The following is a 15714-nucleotide window of genomic DNA, read 5'->3' as shown; positions in this document are numbered from 1 at the left end:
ATATTGTATATATATACATGTGTATATAAGTAACGAATGACCACAATGAGTCCAAAAACAGTTCGTAAATCTTAACCAAACACAAAAAATGTTAATTATATCTGCAAGATAATTTAGAAAACAGCATGCGGAGTTTTCTAAACATTTAAAAATCCTACTATTTATGAATTTTAGTACAACTAACTTAAAGAAAACATATCAATGAGCTTGCACCTTAAACTTATACCGTTGGGTATGCAGTTTTCAACCTTGAATTTAATTGAATGTGTGATCGATGGGATGGGCAGGTCAGTAGACATATGACGGAGAGTCATTAAATGCAGTGATAATATCAATGATGGGTGCAAGAAAAAACAAAAAAAAAGGAATAAACAAAGCAAAAAATATAAAATAAAAATAAGAAACAAAATAAAAAAATAATAATAATTATTAAATGAAGCAGATAAAGAAAAATTTGACTTGAGGTTAAAAGTAAAACTTATAATGAAATAAGTTTTAACAAGCAAGAAGTTTGTGCGAAAATAAACAGTCGATCAAAAAAATGTATAAGCAATTAGGTTAGAGCTGTTTAACAAATAAAATTTTCTTATTAATTTTTTTTTCTTTTTACTTTTATTTTATTTTTTTTTATATTTAAGAAAAAATTATTTTTTTCTGTTTAAAAAAATACAGTCTACCAGAAAAATTTATAAACAGTTAGAACAAAGCTGTTTAACCTCTGTGTTTTATTTTTAATTATTAGGATATATTCTTTAATTTTCTAATTAATTTTGTTTTTTAATTTTTTATTTAATTAAAAAAAAATTAATTTTTTTGTAAAATTATTTTTTATTTTTTTGTAACTTTTTTTGTTATTCTTTTTTCAAATATTTTTTTTATATACATATACATATTATATATAAATTTTTTTGGTTTTTTTATATATTTTCGTCTTCATCCTGCTGATAGTAAGTCCTCAGTTGGTTATTGACCACCTACGGATTCATTCAAAATGGTACAAAATAATTGAATAATAACAATGAGCAATTAATTAATTTCCTAAACAAAATGTATGCCTATTAAGACAACAATATATAATAAAACAAAAAAATATCAACTTCAACAGCATCGAAGTCATAATACCCTTCACATGTAAATTCATTATAACATAAATAGGCATAAAAATATTTTTATTTTGATTTTTATCTGTCAATTTGTTCGTTAGCTACATGCTATAGTGTTTTGATCCGAACAATATGTACGGAGATGGTTGCATTGTTATCTATATTAATCTTTACCAAATTTCAAGAAGATATCTTCTAAAATAAAAAAGTTCTCCATACAAGGACTTAATTTTGATCAATCAGTTTGTATGACAGCTATATGCTATAGTATTCCGATCTGAAAAATTTCTCCAGAGGTTATAGCGTTGTCGTAGGTAATAATTCGTGCCAATTTTCGTTAAGATATCTCGTCAAATGAAAAAGTTTTCCATACAAAAACTCGATTTCGAATGCTCACTTTGTATGAGAACTATATGCTATTGTGATCTGATCTAAACATTTTATTCGCAAATAATAGCTTTGCTTTTCACCACAATCTCTGTCAAGTTTCAGGAATATATCTCTTAAAATACAAAAGTTCTCCATACAAAAAGTTGATTTTGATCAATCAGTTTGTATGGCAGCTATAAGCTTAAGCAGTCTGATATCACTCATTCCGACACATTTGCAGCTTTTTAAGGAGAAAAGAACGTGTGCAACATTTCAGAACGATATCTTCAAAACTGAGAGACTGGTTCGTGTATATACAGGCAGAAGCTCTGTACACTCAGTTTGTCACGCTTCGCTTTTTAGGGTCTCCTACGTTTATTTGAGGGCGTAACAAACTTTATATAAACTGTTCAGGGTATAAAAATAAATATATACATTTTTAGGTAGCTGCATATTTTTTCCACAACCAATGTACTAAGCTAATTGATTAAATAAAACAATCACTGACAGCACGCGGCGAGTTTCATGCGATTTTCGCTGCACAATTAAGCACAATTTGTTAGCTAATTTTATTTAAGTAATTTGAATAATTAGCAGAAGCCAACACTATATGGCTACTTGGCACTGATAATTTTTTTAAACACATCTGTAAATACATATGTATATCTCGACAGACAAACGCCGCTTGCGCTCCAGCATGCCTCTCAACACAGCTTCAATTTTACTGCGCGAATTTCAAAGAATTTTTCAGTTTTTCAAATTACTACGAAAGATTCCACAGATATTGCCGCCAGCAGTTTCAAGTACATCAGATATTCGTTCTACGTAATTAAGTTTAATTAACGAGTTTGCCAGCGACTGCTGAGCACACATAATAGATGCGCGATATAATAACAGCAGTCATATTAGGCTGTGAGTATTCCAAAATAAAATAGAAAAATTAAACAACATACAATAAAAATAAAGTAATACACAAAATACAATATACAAACACACCAACAACAAACACATGAACGTGTTAATATTTAAATGAAATGCTCCATTACCGCTGATTCCGTAGAAAAATACGCCGTCGCTGGCCATAAGCCTAACAGCGTTTGCGCTGGTGTCATGTGGAGTCGTTAGAGGAAAAAACACAAACTCACAAAATAATTAAAAATAAATAGAAAAAGAGACGCTTGAAAGTGAAATAAAAGCAATTTTAGTGTTCTTTTTACACACCGACCATATTTTGAACGCTCCCTGGGCATTATTTTTTTCATGGTTGCTCTATATACCATACCAACCCCCTGCGAACTAAGCGCACTCGTTTTGTTGTTTTCATAAATACAAATAACCAAAAAACATATAAAAAGTACTGTAACGGCATAATTTATCTGTCAATGTCACGCAAATGCTTAAACAAACGTTCTGCTCGTTCGTTTGGGAATTTATGACTTCCTATGAAATATAATAAATAACAGTTTATTTCGCTTAAAAATCTAAATGACTTCATATTTAATTGTTTCAAGTAAGTAAATGCGTTTATAACGGTGAAATATTGTGGATTCTTCATTAGCAAATAGTGAGAAGCATACAATTTAAATTGAAGACTAAGTATACGATAAAGCTTTCATGAAAGCTGCAAGCTGAATCGAAATTGAGTACCATGTATTCGAAGATAACTTTCATGAAAGCACCATTCCAATGCTTAAGCGTAAAATTACCTTAAAAGCTTTTAACCAGGAAGTTTTAAAACCTTTAAGACAGAAATGAAACCAAAATTAAAAATAATTTCGTAAACATATAATTCAAGTTTTTGTTTATCAAAATAGATATTGTTGCATTTCATTAGCTTAAAAGCACTTTAAAGACTATGAAAGCTTCAAGGCAGTTCATTAAAATTACAAAGTCTAGAGGAAGAAAGGAAACTCGGTTTTATATGGCTGCATTCCATCGGCCCAAAAGCACATTAGAGAGTGTGAAAGCTTTAAAGCAGTTCACTAAAATTACTAAAACTGGAGGAAAAAGGCTTGGTTTCATTTAATTTTAATTTCTTCTTCATTATTACGATAAATTTATAGTAATATTTGGTTAGTTTAGCACAAGCTTTCTGGCAAAGCTCTAATAAAAGCTCATTCAAATAACATTTTTTTTAAAAATAAATGTTTTGTTGGATAAGGTACACATTTTTAACATTTGCGCAGTTTGGAAGAATTAAATATTAACCAAAAAAAGCTGTGAAGCCTTGAAATAAACTTTAACTTCGGGTTATTTTGTATATAATGTGGTTGTGTTTCTTTTATTCTTTTATTATACAATAACTACGAATTTGAAGCCGTTTGAGCTTATTATAGCATTAGCTTTATAAGAAAGCTACAAAAAAAGCTTATTTAAGTGAAATTTTTCATGTAAAAGTATAAATAGTTCTTTCGATAAACGAATAATATTTTAAAAGTTTGTTAACTTAATGTGAATGTGATATTAACCGAAAGCACAGAAGCCTTGAAATCATATTTAAGTTTGAGCTTTTTTATGTACTTCAAGTTTAGTTTTTTTAATTGCAATAAAAAATATGTGTTTAAAGCATTTAAATTGATAAATAGTGAAATTCTGTGAAAGCTCTAAAGCATACTAATGAAAGCTTCGAAATCAAACAATCAATAATATGTGTTTAAAGCGTTTAAATTGATAAATAGTGATATTCTGTAAAAGCTCTAAAGCATAATAATGAAAGCTTCGAAATCAAACAATCAATAATATGTGTTTAAAGCGTTTAAACTGATAAATAGTAAAATTCTGTGAAAGCTCTAAAGCAAACCAATGAAAGCCACGAAAAGTTTGATTATTTTTCTTTTGCATTTATATTAAATTTTTGTCAAAGTATATTAAGTATATAACTAGGGATATTCTGTGAAAGCTCTAAAGATTTGCCATAAAAGCTTTGAAAAGCTTTCGTATTTTTCTTTTATATTTATGCATAAATTCATATTTTTGTGATACTTTGCTCTTTTAATTAACATTTTCATTTGAACAACCCAGGGGTGATTATCTATGTGCTTTTTGGGAAAATTCTAGATTAAGTCATAAAAAATTCTAATTCATTGAGACAACACGCAAGCTGTGCAAACGAAGCAAAAAATAAACAAAAGCTAATGACAAACTGAACGCAAAAACAAAAATACATAAATAAAAAACACAACGGTATTTCAATGCAAAACCAACAAAAACTAAACGCGAAAAAGGTAAAGTCAAAACAAATATTTTTTTTATGTGTTTTTGTTTTCATTTCATTTTATTTGTGCCGCTGCTTTGTTTGTTTTGCGTCAAATATTTTAATGACTACTGTCATTAACATGAGCAAAAACAACAAAACCACTATTTTTATTAGAGAAAAGAGAAAAAAGAAGCAAAAAACGTAATGAAACAAATCGCAGCTGCGCTTTGTCAAACTGAATTAATCTGAATTTTCAAGAGCGAACGCCATAAAAAGAACTGACAACGCCGAATAAAAAATAGAAATGTCAAAATAAACGTTTAATGACGCGCACACACTCACACACATACAAGTAGGTGAGTTGACTTGGCGGCGTATTTGCGAATCTAACGGTACTCTTACACAATCACACATTTAACAGTACAAAGCGGACGGACGTGCAGGTGAACGCGCAGCCGCGGTATAGCAACAACACAGCTTGGCCGCGCGCTCGCGGTTAATGAGTGAGAGTGGGCTTCTTAGAGATGCGGCGAAGAGCTTTGCGGGCTTGTAGCGCAAGGTTATTTCATTTTTTCTTGCATCGCAGCGGGTGAAAGGTAGCACTTATTGATGCGCGCAAAATTATTGTCGTCGTAAATTTTGAACGCACTGCTCTTGCGTAAGTGTGTGCGTGCGTGTGATGGACAACGCTGACGAATGCTCGCCTGAAGTGTCTGTCAGTCTGTCTGCTGTTGAACGCGCTACATTTTGATAATGAGCTTTTTGCGCATTCTTGAGCATTTTCGGTTCTTTCTTGCCATTTTTTTGCTGCTGCCACCAAAGCGTGGTCGATTAATTGGAGTCTTTGCGCGCGGCCTATTTCTCCACCAAAACTCAAGTGACTTGCGTGCCGCCTTTTCAAGTCGCCTCTTTATTGCGCTGGCGAAATTCTTGCGTGCGAATTTCCAATATGATTTTTTTCCATCAGCATATTTTACAAATATTTTCTGCAATTTTTTACGCGCAATGAATTTTTAATAAATAAGGCAACGGTATTGGGCAATTATGCGTTGAACGCGCAGCGCTGATCATCAGTTATGCGTGATGAGCAACAACAAAAAGTAATATTATATATTTACAGCTGCTTGCTGAGTAAGAAGTCGGGCGTAGAATTATAAAAATTCCTGAGGACAAAAAATAAAAATTAAAAAGGTGAAAAAAATGAAAGAGCGAAGTCAACGCTTCGCTTCTGGCGTGTTCACGAAGTCTCCCAAAATATTCTGCGCCTTCCTCTTTGTGTCATTGCGCCCATTAAAAATTGCTACGCGCCGCGTAAAAAACTATAAAAAAGTTTTGTTATAAATTTTATAGTAATTATCAAAAAAATTTCGTTCATCAAAATTCGCACGAATGGTGCAGCTATAAGTACCGTTAACCAATATTCTGTGTTTGTGACAACTTTGACAAGTCGTGCCACTTCAACTGACAAGCGTTGTAGTGGATATTCGTACTGCGCATGCGCGCGCACGCGGCCAACTCATTCCTGCAGCTCGTAAGCGCATACCAATGTTGACGCATAAAAAATGCGTAACACAATAAATATTATAAGTGTACAGTTTTTGTAGACTTTGTGGCGAATGCGAGGCGTAATACGTTGTGAAAGTAATTATTTGGCAAAATAAGCCTATAAGTTGAGGTCACTTATTGGCATGTGAATTTATATATATGTACTTAAAAAATAATTTCCAGTATTCTTGGAATTTTTCAGAATTTTTTTTTTCAAACTTATTATATTACAATTTTTATTGAACTATATTTTAGCTCATGCTTCTGAAGTCGTCCAATAAGAACCCATATACTAGTACTCTGGTACGTTCCTAATAAAGCGTAAAATTATAATGCTTTGACGTAATAGCTTCTAAGGTAGATCCAACTCGTGATCCACCCTGCAAGTCAGCGTAACGTGACCTCTATTTTTTACAGTGCCTCAACCAGCCTCAAAGTGCTTAGAAGACATCATGGGAAGCGAGAACAAAGCCAGTTTAGAAATTGTGAAAAAAAATTCCATAGTCAAGTAAGTCAAGTGTAATTGTGAGCTCGACTACTCCGACCACAAGGTTGTGCTGTATTTTCAAGGCATCGTTAGATTTTTGAGAGAAAGAGAGGATTTTTCGATACAGCATATTTATGGAGAGTAGTTCACACTTCGTAAAAATTGTTTTGCCGGTGATGTGGTCCCAAGATTAATTTACATGATCAGTTCCTTACTTTCGACGTACTTCTAAGTATCTTCGGAGGGCTCACATTACTCTTGCGAAAACCGAAAAAGTTTCAAAACTAGAGGTAACTAAATTCATCCTAGAATAATTTAGAAATATTGTCTAGACTAAAAAATAATAATAAAAATTCATCAGAGACTCGAACCCACCATCACTTTGATCGTCAACTGTTTTGGCCCAAAGAAACTCAAAAATTTTTAATCCAGAGTATGCTAAATTCATGCTGAAATGTCTTAAAAATATTGTCAGTACACATTCATTTCTAAATTTCAGCAAAAAAAAATATTAAAAAATGTTATCCGAGACTCAAACTCAGGATCACTTTGATCGTCAACTGTTTTGGCCCAAAGAAACTCAAAAATTTTTAATCCAGAGCCAGCTAAATTGATCCTACGATATGTTAAAATTATTGTCTGGTGGCTGTAATGTCTGAATTTCAGCAATAAAATTGAAAAATTTAATTTATCCGAGACTCAAACCCACGATCATTACTACAGTCAGGCAGTAAACTCTCTCGGCTTTAGTAGTCGGTTATTTCCTTGCACACTTATAAAAATGAAAGACTTGAAGAGAATAAAATTGTGATATAAGCTGAGACAATGTTTGACAATCAGCAATTACCCAAGCTATTTGAAATTCTGTATCTCGTGAAATGAGTATAAGATAGTTGTCATTTAACAAAATAACTGTCATACATATAACAAAATACATCTCATTTCAAAATTTCCTAGTATGCAGCGCGAAATTCCAGCAAATTTCTACTTTTAAAGCTAACTTCTGGGGACTTTATTATTTTAATATTAACTCTCAGAAATATTTTCTGTTTTCGTGACTAATTACTAATCGTTCACAAGCAGTTACACATATGTAATTATCCATGTAATAATCGATGTATTTAATTATTTGATTGACATAATTTGAAAACTCAGTTTCACCTGCAAGACACGTCAAGGTTCCGCTTTAATTAACCTGTTGCTCGTATCCAGCTGTGACTGTCACCAAAGCAAGTTACTCAGCGCTGAGCAAAGAAGAAAATTCAAATCTTCTATGCTTAGCTAAGCTGTCTCCTAAACTTACAACAAGACAGTAAAGTTAGCGTTTAATGAAAATGACTCATTTACTTTGAGAGGCCAGGCCACTTGTGTGGCAAGTTGTCAATTTCTGGCCGAAAGTGCAGCAGCGAGCGACTGTGATGCATGGTGCTGCTCATTATTAGCTGGAAAATAAATTTCATTACCTACTTTATTTTATTTCTATTTTTTTTATTAAAAAGTAATATTTTTCATAATATATTTTTATTTATTTTTTATTGCACATTTCGCTTCAGCGATTATTACTTTTTCATGTACAGCAATAATTTATGACTAACTGTTGAGTTGTTGAGTGCTGCAGCAACAATTAAGCGGCGCAAAAAGTGCAATGGAGAGTATTGCCGGCCTGTGCGCTGCACTGGGTGAGAAGGTTTGGGGGCTCATGGCGTGTTGTAAGTGCTCAATAGCTCAGCGATGCGCTGTGCAGCGATTTGAAACGCTTTGTTTGTTTTTGTATTTTTTATTTGTTTTTGTTGTAAAATTCCCAGACACTTAGACTGGAAAAAATTGCAAAAAAGGAAAAAATTGTAAGCAAATTCAAAGTATTTTGAAAGGCCATTGGATTTTATTGCAACCAAGTGCAACCGCATATTTTGTTGGCTGTCTTGTTATGGGTTATTTTATATTTTATATTTTTTTTGGTTTTGTTTATTTGTTTTTTCTTCTTTTTATTCATTTTTTCTTGACCTTAAGTCAGTAGTAAGTCATTTTGCTGCTTTCTTCCACTCAATGAATTTCAAGTTTTTCAATGTTATACACTTTTTGTTTTTGTTTTGATGCAAAACCGGTAGCGGTTGACTTTTATGGTCTAAGTGCGATTTTTAGGTTAACAAATGTCACCTTTAGTTATTTCGAATTGTATAATTCTTGTTTTGTGTTTAATATTTTTTTTTCTTAAATTTTATTTTTAAAATATTCTGTCAAAAATTTTTATTTTTTATTTAAACATTTTTATTTTACTTTTTACCGATTTTTTTATTTTTTGTCTTTTAAAAAAATATTAAAGATTTTTTTATTAAGAGATTAAAGATTTTTTAAAAATACTATTGTTATTAAAAAAAATCTGCTTTTTCAAAAATATATATTTTTTTAACATTAGTAAAAAAATATTAGTAATCTAAAAAAAAATTAATAAATATTACCAATTTAAAAAAAAAATGAATTATGACCTTGAATGCAATTCTAACCTCAAATTTAGACTAGAAAACTTCTGTTTTTAATATTAAATTATTACTCATATTAATAAAAGCACATAAAACCACCCAATTTAGCAAGTAACTATATTTTGAGGTTAGGTTGAATATAACGGGTGATTTTTTTGAGGTTAGGATTTTCATGCATTAGTATTTGACAGATCACGTGGGATTTCAGACATGGTGTCAAAGAGAAAGATGCTCAGTATGCTTTGACATTTCATCATGAATAGACTTACTAACGAGCAACGCTTGCAAATCATTGAATTTTATTACCAAAATCAGTGTTCGGTTTTTTTTTTTTTTCGGACAAATTTTGTTCAGCGATGAGGCTCATTTCTGGTTGAATGGCTACGTAAATAAGCAAAATTGCCGCATTTGGGGTGAAGAGCAACCAGAAGCCGTTCAAGAACTGCCCATGCATCCCGAAAAATGCACTGTTTTGTGTGGTTTGTACGCTGGTGGAATCATTGGACCGTATTTTTTCAAAGATGCTGTTGGACGCAACGTTACGGTGAATGGCGATCGCTATCGTTCGATGCTAACAAACTTTTTGTTGCCAAAAATGGAAGAACTGAACTTGGTTGACATGTGGTTTCAACAAGATGGCGCTACATGCCACACAGCTCGCGATTCTATGGCCATTTTGAGGGAAAACTTCGGACAACAATTCATCTCAAGAAATGGACCCGTAAGTTGGCCACCAAGATCATGCGATTTAACGCCTTTAGACTATTTTTTGTGGGGCTACGTCAAGTCTAAAGTCTACAGAAATAAGCCAGCAACTATTCCAGCTTTGGAAGACAACATTTCCGAAGAAATTCGGGCTATTCCGGCCGAAATGCTCGAAAAAGTTGCCCAAAATTGGACTTTCCGAATGGACCACCTAAGACGCAGCCGCGGTCAACATTTAAATGAAATTATCTTCAAAAAGTAAATGTCATGAACCAATCTAACGTTTCAAATAAAGAACCGATGAGATTTTGCAAATTTTATGCGTTTTTTTTTAAAAAAAAGTTATCAAGCTCTTAAAAAATCACCCTTTACAAATTAACTTAAATTCATATTTTTAACATAACCTCAACTCTAAATTATAAAAACTTTGTTTTTTACCGTTATTAATCAATAATTAATAATATATATAAAACAAAATATACTAAAATTCGCCTAAATATATAAATTAAAGTTAATTTATGTTAATTTCAACCTAACCTCAAAATTTAAATTCTATTAAAAAATAATTGTGTTAGTCCGTAATCAGCTAAAACAAATCGCCTTTCACTCTAACAGAAATTCACTTAATATATTTGATTACATAACTTCCTCTAGGCAGTTTATTACAATTGCATTTTGACAGTTATGTGACAACATTACAATGACAATCACAGTTTTTTGCCATTTTAAGCCGCACTCACTTTTGACAGCTGTCAAACTTTTTAATGAACTAACTGGTCACAATTTGTGACAGTAAATAGATGACAATCAACAGTTACATTATGTTTGAAGTTCACATTGTGATGCAATAGAAAAGGTGTAGCGATAGGTTGAGAGGCAATGGAATTGTATAAACTATTTATTTTGCCAACATTGAAAAATTTATGGGATTAGCTGTCAAATAATGAAAATTTTCAACATTGTAGATATTTTTTAATGCGAAAAATTTATTGTGACATAATTAGAAAACTGTTATTTATTTATTATTTTTTATTGTTTTAAATAATTGTGAAGCACGGCACATTAAAGATTATTGGGGAAGTTGAGCATTTTCGCCACTGTATGGAGTGTAAAACCACTTTTGCTTTGCTTAGTTCAACCTTTGAAGATAGACATAACTATTTGACAAGCGGTTCTGATGAGCTCCTAAGCATTTCAGAAGTTTTTTAAACAGATTTGGTAACTCCTAAATGTCTCAAAAGCTTTTAAACATATTATAGTGATATTTTCTTCTGTCAAAATGGCTTATCATCATTTTTATTGGGGTGATTAGAATGAGCGCTTCAATATATGTATTCAATTCGTTTCGTTATATACATCCTAAATATTAACAGTAATTACTGACTAAGTTTTAAAAATTTTGGTGAACTTTTAAGCTGCCGATAGGGGGCGCTGGCTTTCAAAGTTGTCTAAAAGCCGTATTTGGCACACTATTTTACTTAAGTTAGAAACTTTTGGTGTATTTTATAAGAGAAATTAATATTTAGTTTTTTTGTTTCAGGAAGTATTATTTAATGGCGCTACTAATAATTTTAAACATTTTAGGTCTCTCGGAAAATTTTAATATAATTTTATAAAAAAATGATGTTAAATAAAAGTAAAGTAAAAAATAAAATAAAACAAAAGAAATTAAAAATAAAAAACATAAAATATTGAGTTATTTAAAAACTAATTTGAAACTAAAAATATTGATGTGTTGATCATGAAAATTGTTTTTGTAACGTTCCACAAGGAAAGCTATGTATATAAAAAGCTTTAGTTAAAAATAAATAAATGTGATTATAAGTAATTAAAAAAACTCTAAAATTATTAAAAATCATAGATATATCGATTTTGGAAATAATTACGTAAAATGAAGTAATACTATTTTCAACACTAATTAAAATTTTTGAAAATCGAAATATATGGAAATAAATAATTAATAAACAAAATTATCGATGAGTGGATGTTCAAAAATATTTTCAAATAATAATCACATTTTACTTATTTTAATTTCGTGAAAATAATTTCCCATAAATCATTTTGGGTTTTAAAAATTTAGAACTCTTCAAAAATTAATTTTCAAATTTCCTAAAATAACACCAAATACCTTTATGATCTCATTCACTTATTTCATTAGCATTTTTCAAATTACCTGCAAAGAGAAAAGAAGGGAAAAAAGCATTAAAATTTTGACTACAGATTTATTTTACAATAAAAACAAACATATAGCGAAGAAACCGTAGAAAAATCATAAATCTCAGCGCAGAGTAGTAAAAACAAAAAACAACATCACTTGAAGAAATCTCGACAGCCAAGTCATGCGCCGCTGAAAAACTTAATCGTTACATATTTTTAAGTGTTTTATAACTGTCAGATCGTAATTGTTATATATACAGTTCAACAACGAAAACAAAAAACAGAAGAAAAGGGATAACCGCAAATTAAATTTCAATTAACAAAAACATTAAGTGAGCTTGTAAGTGCTCAACACACACACACACACACACACAAACGAAGCGGTTAGTAAGGAAGCAGGCCACACGAAAAGCACTAAAATAAGTCAAACGCATAAAAAGCATGCGTGTATATGCTAGTATGTGTGCATGTGCGTGATAATTTCACTGCCGTCGCGTACACGCCCCCCAACATTCGACTAAGTTACTGATTTGAGCGATGTTAACGGTTGTTGTCGCCGTCTGTCAGCTGCTTTACTGCTTCCAGATGCTATTAATACCACATTTGTTGTTGTTTTTAGTGCTGAAAATACTAAAAAACGTTGTTGTTGTGTTGCTTATGCAGCACGGCTGTCATCGCCTGGCACTAGTGACCCACTAAATTTATTTGTGTCAAAATAATTTTCATGTAGAGCCAGCAAAAAAAGCAAAAACAAACCGTAAAAAGTAAGAGCGACTAAGAAAATGCTGAAAAAATATTAAAAATTTAGTAGCAGCAGCCGAAGCGATGCATAAAAACAAAGGTGAGCAGCAGGAAGCAGTAAAAATAAGACAAAGAAACGGACGAGGCAGACGGTGCTGTCAAACGAAAGACTTAAGTGAGCAACGCGGAGGTTCATTGAGGGCTGCTGGGTTGGGGAAAAATTATTTTGAATAAAAAAAAAAAACAAATGTTTTTAATTTTAATTTTTTGTTTTGGGAATTTTCTAACAAATGAGTCGGAGAAAGATTGCCATTGATTTTCATTTTTAAAAGAACTTTAATTGCTTGTTAATAATAATCATTACTTAGTGGAAGAGTAGTGATAACTAATGTAAAAAGTAGTCGAGCCTGATCTTTACATACATTATCAAGGAAAAACGCCTTTTGAAATATTTTTGTTTTCACAATAATCATTACTTTTAAATTAGTAATCATTACTAAAGCATTACATTACCAAACCAGATTACATACAATATAACCAAAAAGAACAAAACTTTTATTAATTTGTTTAAATTTTTTTTTTTAATAATAATCATTACTTAGTGTAACAGTACTGACTACTAATGTTAAGAGTAGTCAGACCTGCTCCCCATATAAATTATGTAGGAAATGTGTTCATTGAAATTTTCTTCAGAATAATCCTTACTCTTAAAATAGTAATCATTACTAACGCATTACATCGCATATATACTATATAGTATGTAAACAGATACTATATAACCAAACGAGTAAAAAATGAAGGAAAAATGATTTTTGAAGAATATTTTTATATTTTTTCATTCATTACTTTTAAAATAATAATCATTACTAGTGGATTACAACACTATATCTGATTACATACTATATAGCCAAACGAGAACAAAAATTTTATAGATTACAATTTTTTTGTTGTAATTTTTTGCTAGTAATTCGCATCATTACTTAGCGGAACAGTAGTGATAACTAATGTAAGACGACTACTTCTTTATATTCATTATGAAGGAAAAATGATTTTTGAAGTATATTTTTATATTTTTTTCCAGAATAATCATTACTTTTAAAATAGTAATCATTACTATTGCATTACATCTGTAGACCTGATTACATACTAAACCTGATTACATACTATATAACCAAACGAAAACAAAAATTTTAAATTTTTTTATTAACTTTTTGTTACTCTTTTCGCCCCGTTAATTACTAATTAAAATAGTAATCATTACTGATGTGCAATAAATATAATCATGTGTAGTATTTTGATCATGAATGACCAAAAATAAGAAAAATGTTGTCAAGGCAATACCGAATTGAGTCTAATTTAATTTAAAATATTACTACACCCGATTTTTCTTTACTAAATGCCGCCACTTTATGCTCTCCGCCAAAAATTCTTTCACACACAATATTTTTGGTTAATTACTAGATGCTTATCAATTAAGAAGCGATTTCAGCTGACCTTACAGTTTATAATTTGTGCATGTAACTGTTAATAGTTCATATTGTAAGTGATTAAATTGAGTTACAAGCACCCCCAGGGCAAGAAAAATAACCAAAAAACGTATCTAGTAAGAAGCTAAGGTCGCTCGTGGGCAAACAACTTCCTAGATGCTTACAAGAATTTTCGAAAAAGATATAGATAAAACAATGAATGAATATTTTGGTAATAAGTCATAAATAAATTACGAATTTTAAACCAGGTAAAAAACTGTAAGATTTACAAAAATGTTTAATATTTGGCAAAAAGTATAACAATAATACAGCCGCAAAATCATAAATGCCTGACTGTATGCTGCTACAAGTTAGTATACTTTGGCAACGAAAATAAGTTGGTGTTAATGAAAAGCAAAGCTTATCAGCAGCCAACAAATCTTACATATGTTTTCCGCTTATTATAACCTTTTTTTATATTTTTATGTTTTGGCCCTTAAAACGCAAAAATTGTTAGACTACATATGATTTATATGCATAGCTTGTAAATGGCGTTAGAGTCGTGTTGCAGTCGAGAAAAAAAATTTTAAATTACTTCGTGTTACTCTAATAATCTGCTGATGGACAGCATGGCAGTTTTTTATTATTTGTTGTTTTTCTAATTTTTGTTGGTTTTACATTTGTAAATTTGAGTTGTCTGCTACTTCCTCTGCCACGAGATGCTTGTCTTACCGGTGTATGTATGTATATGTTTCTTTTATTTATATTTAATAACAGTAAGGCAGCACTCGGCTTGAGACAGAAATGTGTGCGTGTCTTTTTAAGTTTTGGCAGTTGACTGCTATGCGCTGGTTGCGTGCTCAACATACCGTGCAAATATTATTTTTAGCCGCAGTAACTAGTCTGAAAAAGTGTTATATATGTACATATGCAAGTTTTTGCATTAATAATTATGTAATCCAATATTTAGCTACATATAGTTAGTTATGTAAAATACTCCAAGCCAACTCTTGAAAATAAGTTCTGACATATTAAATTTTGGTTATAAATTTAAACATTTTCGAAAACTTTCGTTTTTTAGGTTTTTCGTAACATTAACTGTTATCGATATTAATCGAAATTAACTTTAGAAAAATTTCCTATGTTGTATTTTAAAAGTTTCCCATTACTTTTTTTTATAGAAAAGAAGATAAAAATTATGAAAAAGTTTATAGTATATTTTTGATCGAAAATGAGACTATAGTTGTCGGTTAGATAAATATGTATTTACTGACTACCTGATCTCGAATGATATATCAAATGTCGAAATGCAACCCCAAGTTCCCAAAATTCGAAATTATACTAAATCTGATAGTGGTATAAAATTTCATTGGTGTGTTAAAAAAATCGATAAGCGATAAAATTATCAATAAATATTATGAAAATCTGAAAATATTTTAGAAAATTGCGAATCAGAAAAAGTTGA

At 30.8% G+C, this 15714-nt stretch overlaps 1 protein-coding gene and 1 long non-coding RNA gene across 9 annotated transcripts in view; both read right to left on the bottom strand.

The window, feature by feature from the left end:
- The window catches only part of LOC105229934 (protein Shroom), a 329015-nt gene that overhangs the window by 84741 nt on the left and 228560 nt on the right, over nt 1-15714 (bottom strand). The window lies entirely within an intron of this gene.
- The window catches only part of LOC125777802 (uncharacterized), a 107351-nt gene that overhangs the window by 39680 nt on the left and 51957 nt on the right, over nt 1-15714 (bottom strand). The window contains exon 3 of one of the 2 annotated variants that reach the window (XR_007422404.1): nt 11858-12058. The exons of the other annotated variant lie outside the window; for it this stretch is intronic. This is a non-coding gene — a long non-coding RNA (uncharacterized LOC125777802). Of the gene's footprint in view, nt 1-11857; nt 12059-15714 lie in introns of those variants that run through there. 2 annotated transcript variants of the gene reach the window in all.

This window comes from Bactrocera dorsalis, chromosome 3 (assembly GCF_023373825.1).
Source record: "Bactrocera dorsalis isolate Fly_Bdor chromosome 3, ASM2337382v1, whole genome shotgun sequence".
NCBI lineage: Eukaryota > Metazoa > Arthropoda > Insecta > Diptera > Tephritidae > Bactrocera > Bactrocera dorsalis.
The sequence above is the reverse complement of the archived record's forward strand: the minus strand, read 5'-3'. Positions and strand labels throughout refer to the sequence as shown.